The sequence below is a fragment of the Perca flavescens genome, chromosome 5 (assembly GCF_004354835.1).
Source record: "Perca flavescens isolate YP-PL-M2 chromosome 5, PFLA_1.0, whole genome shotgun sequence".
NCBI classification, from domain to species: domain Eukaryota; kingdom Metazoa; phylum Chordata; class Actinopteri; order Perciformes; family Percidae; genus Perca; species Perca flavescens.
The window spans coordinates 25,615,084-25,625,456 of NC_041335.1; positions in this window are offsets into that span (position 1 = coordinate 25,615,084).

Genomic DNA, 10,373 nt, shown 5'->3' on the forward strand with positions numbered 1-10,373 from the left:
AGGCGACGTCCTTTACACCAACAGGGACATAGCTGGCAGTGCCAAAAACTCACAGTATCAGTAGTAATGCGACTTAAGTGTAAAAACCAACAGTTAGAAGGCTGATAGGGTTGATATTTACATACAGGTCAAAGCCATATCAGCTCTACATGGACTCACTGAAACATTTGAACTTACATTTGTCTGCCTATCCATAGTTAGACACATTGAAAATCCAGGAAAAAACAATCAAAAACACCAACATACTCAAATCATTAAATAAATAAATAAATATATATTATATAATAAATATTATAAAATAAGTTAAAATTATCCACTTTTGTTATGATATGTATTGCCATAATCACAAAAGCATCTCAACTATTCGCTGACCTGCTTTCTCGTGCCCAGACTGTGTTTATTACCATAAAGCTGGTTTAAGTAGAGAAATTAAGCCAAATCAACGTGGAACGTTTATCCTTTGTTACATGTGAGAATTACATAAATCCTAATTACTGCAGATTATAGTTTTTTTTTTAAACTTTCTTTCAGCTAGACGGGCATTTCTTTGCATTCCTCACTTTTAACCAACAAAAATAACCAAATCATAACTAACATCATTAATCCTTAAATGTTAACAATTAAGTACCAACGTGCCTGCTCTAAAAATTCACCCTGGACAAAGACTCAAATGTAACATGTGAGAATTACATAAATCTAATCACAGCAGATTATAGTTTTTTTCTTTGCAGAATTTCTTTGCATTCCTCACTTTTCGCCTGCCTTGTTCCCATGAGAAAGTCTCAGCCTATGCTTCTGACATCATAAAGCAGCCACTGAAAAAATACTCTGACCAGCATCAGAGTGAGTGTGTGTGTGTGTGTGTGTGTGTGTGTGTGTGTGTGTGTGTGGGGGGATTGTGTTGGAGCACAGTGAATCAAATATTGTCCCATTAACAGTGATGTTCTCTGTGATACTGTGGGAGAGCTTGGGCATGTGCAATGCTGAGTACGAAGGAGGGGAAGCATTACAGTGTGTGCGTATGTGCTATTGTACATTTGTACAGGGTTCGAAATGACTTAGGACTCTTGGGGGGTCCCCTAAAATGTAATTATAAAAAATACTGAAGACTACCTTGCTACACTATATACTCCAGGCAAAATTATATTGACATATTTTGAAGGTGGGATAATGTATTCTATAGTGCAAAATATTGTTTTAATTACTATTATTATGGTAAAACATTTGGCTATATTACATTAATTTTAATGAAGACACCTGTGGACAATTGACCAATATATCTACAATTTCACCCAACAACAGCCATGGTATAACAAAGGCACAATTTACCCTTGAAAAAAGTCGGTGATCTTTCTTTTTCCTCTTTCTCTCTCCATGATGCAGGATTCTAAATTAAGAAAAATAATATTAGCTTCCTAGATAGCTCACCAAGCACTCATGTACACTCGTTCATGCTCAAATTACATTCACTTTAATCAACTCACAGACTTGAATTAAGTCCTCGCTATCTTTCGTAATCACTGACTGGACAATTAGGTTGTTATGCTAGCTTTGAATAACTAGTCTAACTGCTATATGTCTGCTGTTAGCTGGCAGATTATTTGGCTTCATACCTATGCTTCATACACATACAGCTAGCAAGAAACGTTGACAGAAGCACTCTTCTAATCATTACGTTACACTGGGTATCTAAGTTAGTGAATGCAACTTTTGATATAGGCACACCAACTCCAAATATTTTACTATAATAAGCAATTATTATGGAGATATAAACAAAATCAAAGCACTTACAGGATTTTCATTAGGGATTTTGGTCTTTGTGAGGCTTCGTTTTTGCTGCGTTCAACAATAACATACGTGTCTGCGCCATAGACTGTACTGTATGCGCCACAACAAAAATCTGTGATGCTATTAGCTGCCCTGATTGCTGCCCAATCGCGCTAGGAAATAAATTAATTATTGTTATAAATATAAAACGTCACTAAAGACCTATAATTTTCACAATCATTTTTAATGTTAAAAATATTTGTCGGGGACCCCCCAAAATCTAAAAATAAATTCTTATAGGGGGTCCCTAATGACTTATGGGGGATCGGGGACCCCCCCAGACCACCCTCATTTCGAACCCTGCATTTGTACTTTTGTGAGGATCAATTTAAGACATTTGAGTGAAAACGTTTTTGGAAAATTAGGACATTTCAGCAGGTCCTCACTTGTTCAAAGAGCTGTTTGATGGCTAAGCATTGGTTTAAGGGTTTATTTTAGAATTAAGGGGTTTGGGTGGCTGAGTTGGCTCAGTGGGTAGAACAGGCACACATAAACATAGAGGTTTATGCCAGGGTTCGAGTCCAACCTGTGACGATTTCCTGCATGTCTTCCCCCTCTCTCTCCCCTTTCTCACATAGCTGTCCTATCCATTAAAGGCAGAAAAGCCCGAAAAAAGAATCTTAAAAAAAAAAAGAATTAAGGGGTTTGGGATATAAGCCTATAATGGCCTAGATGGTATCTAGATGGTAACTATTTGCGAAACTATCGCGAGATGGTTAAGCTTAGCCATTGCCCTCGATGGTTAAGGTTTAGATTAAGGTCATTGAGCAGTAAGTCTCACGAACGTTTTTGCAAATCGAGGGTCACCATCTAGACCCAACCCCTCTTAGCTGCATCACACTGCCTTCTTGATCTGTATCTAAGAGCTCTGTGTCTTTCGTGGGTCTTTGTAGTATCAATGTGATGAATGATACAAATGGGGATAACGGCACACGCTTTCTTCTGCAAGGTTTTCACGGTGTTGCACGCAAAGTGACGGAAGTAGGCTAGTTGTATGAAGAATGAAAAAGTCAATGAAAGAGCTTGCGAGAAAAGTTTAAATCCTGCCTACTTTCTCATCTTCACACATTCTGCCAACCGCTGTGTGAAAAGGGTGTTATTGTCGGTGTGATGGTTTTCAGAAAATGTAACGTCGGAAATGTAAGTGGAAGGGAGTTTCTGATCCGACAAGCACTTTGTTTGAAGCCTATACTGTACTGTCCCCTTTAGGGTTAGGAGATAGCGACTACATTATGTCAGTGAGGAGCCTGACACAATGTCATTTTTTCTTTCACTGCCATTGGATGTTTTATTTTTTTAGAGAAGATGTAACAGTTCACATGGCATGTGCTCATCTTATATATTAGGAAACACTGACTACAAAAGCGTTGAAGCCTTTAGCGCCAGTAGAGAGATGACAGGAAATGAGGGAGAGAAATATGCAATAGTTTATGGTCGGCGTCTTTACCCCTAAGCAACGGAGGCGTCCCAATCTGTTATTGAGCAAGACACTGAACCCTGATTTGTTAGCCCATTATTTTGCAAGGCAACTTCTGTGGCTGTGTGTGAATAAAAGGAAAATTGTACAACACTGTATTCATGCATTCAACAAAAATAACCAAATAATACCAATCATCATTAATCCAGAAATGTTAACAATTAAGCATTACAGAGTTTTAAATGATTATTCACAACACTGAAGTGATGTTTGTTGCCATTACCTGATATTTAAACAGACATTATTAGTCATTAAGCATGTTTATCATGATTCAGGTTGAAATCATGTAACAGACACATTTCGTCTACTACTTGTGAGCACAGTAATGTACAGGCACACAGGGAGTCACTGTTGTGGAAACAGAGTGGCGTCAGAGAACACGAGGCCATACGGCATATTTAGGTTGGATGTGCTATGATGCCATTGGACACCATGCGGAAGTTGTGTTCACAGTATTGTTTCCTGACCTACTGATTAACCTAAATGAGAGTAGGAGGTGTATTGCACCTGCTTATATTTGACCTCTGACCCTGTGAGGAAGTCTGGCAGGGGAGTGACAGATTGTAAAAGGCGTCAAAGCTGGAGATGGATTTGTTGAACCCCTGGACCTCTTTACTCACAATGACTCACAACAACTATATGGACCAACTCAAAGGAATATTTTTTGGGTAACACACTTATTCTCTTTCTCTCTTGAAGTTAGATGAGAAAATACAACGTCAATCTCATGTCTGTGTGTTATGCTGGAGCTGTGATACGAGTTTAGCATAAAGATTGGAAGCAGGGAGAACTGCTGGCCTCGCTCTCACCAAAGTTAAAAAACGACACCTACAAACATCTCTAAATCTTAATAAGTAACACTTATTATATACAGAAATGTATCAACAACAATTTGTAGCTTTAATGAGGGAGTTTTGGCAAAAAAACGTTAAGCACTTAAACACTTCTAATGCTGGAGGTGCCACACAGAAGTGCTTTCAGTGAAGTTGTACGAACAGCATGTAACAGCCGCTAAAACCACAAATTCTTGTTTTTACATTTCTGATAACAAACAAACAAGATACAACATGTTAAACAGTGAGCTTTGGGGGTATTAGTAAGCAGATTTCTTAACTTTAGAGAGAGCCAGGTTAGTTGATTCCCATTGCTTTCCGTCTTTATGTTAAGCTAGGTTATTTATTAATCCTGGCCCCTAGCAAGAGAGGGAATTATCTCCTCTAACTAACATAAATAAAAGGAATAAGTCTATTTCCCAAAATGTAGAACTATTCCTTTCAAAAGTAAAGCACTGTTTACACAAGAAAAGATTCCATGGAGTTAAACGAAACCTGTCCTGTGATAAACAAAACGCAGCCGAGTTCTTTAAAAATAATTGAAACAAGTTGTTGGAAGTCTCAGCAGAACTTTGCGTGCGAAAAGGTTTAAGACTTCCCCTGCAATTGGGAATGGCTGAAATATGATTCATTTTATGTTTTAGTAACAAAGCAGTTTTTTCCCAAGATTATAATACATTCTGTAAGATCATTTTGTAATTGACATATGACATTTCTAAGCAAGAAGTCGTGGCAAATATGTGACATTCAGACACAGACAATAATTCTCTTTTTAATTGGGGAAATCCCATGAGAGAAAGTGCTGAGAACTGATGCTCACAGCTGACTGGGTCAAATGGGTTTACCAGATGGCCAGCTCTTCCACCATTGGCTCACCAGTCTCTCCAGTTGTGCTTCTGTTGGTCATAGTTGGATATGGTATGATACAGTAACGGGGGGGTGAAGGGAGGACAGCAGGGAGTGGGGAGCTCAGACTGGCAGAGGTCTAGCTGTGTAGGAGCTGTATGTCAGGACAACGACCCGAGACCTAACCCTGTACTGTTTTCCATTTCTGATTGTATTTCACAAATTAGTTATGTGATTCAGATGTTTTTCAAAACAAAATAACAAATATGAATGCATACAAAATCAGAGGCCATAAATGAGCTTTGTAGAAATACCCTTAACTATTTTCCTGAAAGCCATCCCTAACAGCATAGTTTCAAAGAATCATTCCAGTTGTTCTGGATTGTTTTAGAAGGCGTGGACATCTCCATGTGGCTGGCATGTGGCTATGAGTCCCTCATCAGGATCGAAATATCAACTTGCCAGTCTGCTTCCGACTCTGCTAGCCTGAGCTTTCAAGTTTTCAAACGTAAACATCAGAATAAACACAGAGGAAAAGGTGGAGAAGATGAGGTGAAGATGAAGAGGCGACTGGAGATCTCCACGCCTTCTAAAAACAATAAAGAACAATTGGAATGATTCTTTGAAACAATACTGTCAGGGATGGCCTTCCGGAAATGTGTGAATGTTATTGCTACAAAGCTCATTTATGGCCTCTGATTTTTTTTTTATGTATTTGTATTTGTTATTTCGCTTTGATAAAATTATGAATTTCTTTTGCGCAAAAGTAATTTATTTGTCAAATAAAAATAGAAATGGAAAAATAGGAAAAGGGTTAGGTCACGGGTCGTCCTGACGTACAGCTCCTACACAGCTAGACCTCCACCAGGCTGAGCTGTCCGCTCCCTGCTGTCCTCCCTTCACCCCCAACAGGAAGTTACTGTGTTAACCCTTGTGTTGTCTTTGTTTTTCCGGGTCAAAATTTAAAATTTAAACCGTAAGAAGCTTTTGTTGCTTTTCCCGGTGTTTTTTTTAATGTTTGTTCTTCTTTTTTTTACCACATTTTTTAAGCTTTTCTGACATTTTTTAAGCTTTTTCCAACATTTTGTCACTTTTCCCGGAGTCGATTTTTTATGCGCTTTTGACGTTTTTGTTCTTGTTTTTTCCGACATTTTTGTCACTTTTTTCAACGTTCTTTTATCAATTATTTTCTTCAAATGCTATAAAATTGAATAAAACAACCACATTCAATGAAAGTAGTGAACTGATCGTTCATTTTACTTGTGAAGAGCATAGTACCATCCACGTTATTATTTTTTATTTTTTATTTGGTTGAAAGAAACCCACATTTCTGATACAGAAACTTTTTGAAAAAAATGGGTCAGTGTTAATGTGATATAATTTCCTCCTCAGAACACAGGAGTTGCTAATTGGTGTTTTAAAGGGTTACTTCGGATTCACCAAAGTCACACAACAACTTTGCTGCTGCCCCGTGCAGCTTTCGTGCAGGTACTCCTGCCTGCTTCTCTAAACTGGGGGCGTGCCAACCGCCATCTACTGTAGGTCATACACTGACAATGGATCAATGGAAGTTAAGTACCTCATACAACACTATAAAAAATAGGAACTATCCCTTTAACAGAATCATTTCAAATGTATTATTCAGTTTGATTTTTAATGACCTCCATTGTATGAAAGGATAACCTCCGATTATAAACTTGACCTCAGGAACTGTTGCGTGTAAGTCGTAAAAGACTGAAAATGACTTGACGACTCAAACAACAGCTGAGAACCTGACGCACATCTCAGCCAGTCACACAGCACTGATCCCTCACACTCTGAACAGACGACGTAAACACAAAGGAAACAAATGTGACACCATAACAGTGGTGTCAGATTTTAACGCACCAATAGGAGCTGAGGGCACTTTGCCCACCCTCACACACTGTACTGGAACCAGGTCACAGTAGAATTATAGCCGCCTGTAAACAAACATGGTGTGTACTGTCAAAGAATAAACATAGACCACAAAACATGTGATCTCTGATTGGATATTCATTTTGACATGCTGTTTTATAATTGGTTAATAATAATACTTAATGTGACTGTACTGTACTGCACCGTCCCCTCTAGAAACAGCACTATTCTCTTGCATGTGAACACGTTCTGTACTTTCCTTTTGTCGTCATGACATACCCCACGTATATATAACACGTGCAATGTAAAAGGGCACAGCAATAAATAAGACAAGGAGATGTTTGGAAACTATGTAGAACAGGTAGCTCCAAATGTAAAGCTCACTGTGGCTTGTCATCATCTGCAGGCTAATTTTGCATTTAAATGCAGATGATGCAGATAATACACGTGCAGCCTAAGAACAGCCTCACCGAACCGCTATGGCTGTAGGGTCTTAGTCTTGTTTTTCCTGGCTTCAGTGGTGTAAACAATACATCAAGGTGTAAAAATAAAATCAGCTTTTCATCTTCTGATTTATAACTTCAAGACAATGTGATTGTCATCCAAGACACAGACTGACTCTGACAGTTTGCCTTCCTTACTGCCAAAAGGGACAAAACTTCAAGCTTATTACTGACTTATCCACTGTAACCCTAACCTGAAGTGTCAGACGTTTGTTTGTTTTTTTACACAGAACTGTCTATCACGTCCGCCGTTGGTGTTTTGAACGAACAATCGCGGCTATCACACACTCCTTAACCACGCTGAAGGTCTGGCAATGCATTACTTGAAGCCTAGTCTTGCATTGCCATACCTTCCTCCACAGCGCTTCACACAAATTCAACAGATAGTCTATCTAGCCGTCTCAGTTTACCCTGCAGAGATCTGAGAAGCAGTTAACCATAGTCCCATAAATGGACCGAAGTTTAACATGCCAATACAAAGAAAACGGAAGGTATCAGACATCCAGCCGAAATGAAAGACATCCGGCGGAACCTAACAATCCCAGAAGTGGAAGGTTGTGGATATAGACTACTTGAAGCATAACAAGTTGGACTTTCGTGTTATATCCTGCGATTCTCACGTGATCTTGTGATATTGCGAGAGTACAGCTGCCGTGCAAGGTAAGTGTAACCTCCACCTCTCCAAACTCATCTTCTCACAAAACACCTTAAACAAAATCACTGATTCCCAGATCAAATATCCAATGGATTATTTGTTCAAATAATCATATGTAAGAACATATTCCCTGAAAACAGATGTCAAGTCCACCTTCACTCTTTTCGCTTCTCACATTCCTAGAAGACTTGGAAGAAGTCTTACTTGGAAACACAGTCCATGTGATCTCCATGCTTTCAACTCTTGCCAGACTCTGACTGTCATGTCACAATCACTCAGCTGGCATCACAAGAGTACAGTACAGGTCAACAGCCGGCTCTGCTTGGAGTATTTTCCACTGTGACCGCTGTGATGTCGTATAATGTTTGAGAAACATCCTTCAAGTGGTTTGTCTTTCTGATTTACAGCTATGCATGGACTGATTGAACCATGTGAGTTGACCATCCCTGCATCCCCCTCCCACTCTTTGCTTTTGATCTGTAGAGCAGCGGCTAGTGTGGTGCTTGAGCCAACATCCCAACACGTGGCAATGTGTGCACCATCCTTTAATCTGCGAAGCACGTGGCACCGGGGTAACCAGCAACACAGAGCGTGCTGCGCCAAACAATCTGGAAGCAATTATAGGGACACTACATAAAGGACCTTGAAACAAATATGTTTAGATTTGAACCTCACTCAGGCTAATTTTAGCCTACGTCTTTATAGGACATGCACCAATGTATTTACTGTTAGATTGAAAAGTAGGGCAAGCTATCTTCAATCTCTTCAGATCATGTGATTCCAGTTCAGAGGCTAAACCAGACCGAAACCAACTGCATTGTGGTTTTTGTCTGCCAGGTTTCAGTTATCATTTTTTGTCAGTGGAGTCCCCCCTGAATTTTGGCATTTGTCAGAATCATGAACCATGTAACCAAACCTCTAACATTATTAACATCAGAAAATGCATTGATTTAGTTATCTATGTACTGTCAATGAAATCAGGAACAATAGCGGGTTCCAACCCTGTTTTGAATTTTGGTTGTGGGACAGTGCTTTTGTTTATCTTTAGATTTTGGATTGTGTCTTTAACCCGAGGACGACGATGTCGTACATGACAGCAATCTACACGATTTATGTCATATTCAATATTTCCAGATCAAAGCAGTGTAGTGACTTACTTTTTTTTCATTTAGAAGCAGAGAGATATGCCGTTTCAACAAGGTCTTCCCTGCGTCGTACACCTTCCAGAAGTTTGTAATCCAGCTACAGTTTTTTAGTTTTCTTTGTAGTTTGTACATTAAATCCATAATTATGAGTCCATAAATCAAGTTACGTAATGTTCGATATCTCCGCATTGCTTTAAGCTAGCGTCGTATTGATTGTTTAGCATGAGGGATAACAGCTAAGCCTGTCCAAAGAGGGCTTCGGTGCGAAACTAGGCCTTCCAGTGCTGTGTAATCCAGCCTGGAGTGGCAGTGTCTTTTTGGAGACTTTGCACAATAATTCCATAACTATAAATTAAATTATAAAACTACAACTGAATGGTTTTTTATTCATCATTTCGTATAAAAAGGTATAATTTTACTGTTAACCCTGGCTACCTTTCCTTGACTTCCAGAATACAGTGGGGTGAGCGTGTTGACCAATCAGCGGCTGTCTTCATCAACAAATGCACTGCGCTGTGATGTGACCCAGCACCATTGCTGATTCTACTACATTATCATATCCATCTATGCCTTCTGTATTATTATATACAGAAGCACCTGAAATGTGTAACTTCGCTACTACATATACTAAACATGGAACAAACGAGCCAAAATAATGAGATAACAGCATATATGTAATAAATAATGCGTAGATTCTTACTTGCACATTTGGATAGTATTGTAAGGCAATTTAAACATGAATGAATAGTTTTAATTGAGTTTTTACATATTTTGTGTGACTTATTGACAGGAAGTGATGTCAGGCGTAAGGCAGCTCGCTCGGCCAATAAATAACCCTAACCTGATACAAGCAGGAGGGCTTTTTATGTAGTACTGTATGTGTGTACTGCAGGCAGACAGGCAGATGTCTAAATAAGTGTCATTTGGGCTCTGGATAGCTCATAGCAGACAGGAAATGCATTGGAGATGGCACAACTAACTTTTTGGATAAAAGCGTCTGGACTCTTTTGGTAAAAAATATCTAAACAAATGTTTTATTTGAGTAACAGTTACTGTGTGTATTTTTGTTTATCCTGATTGTCAAGCCTTAGGAAAACAATTACATTTAAATTAAATTAATTAAATCCAAAAGTTTTGTTCATTATTGTTCTCTGTGTGATTGCAATACATTGCTTTGAGATCCAATTTTTG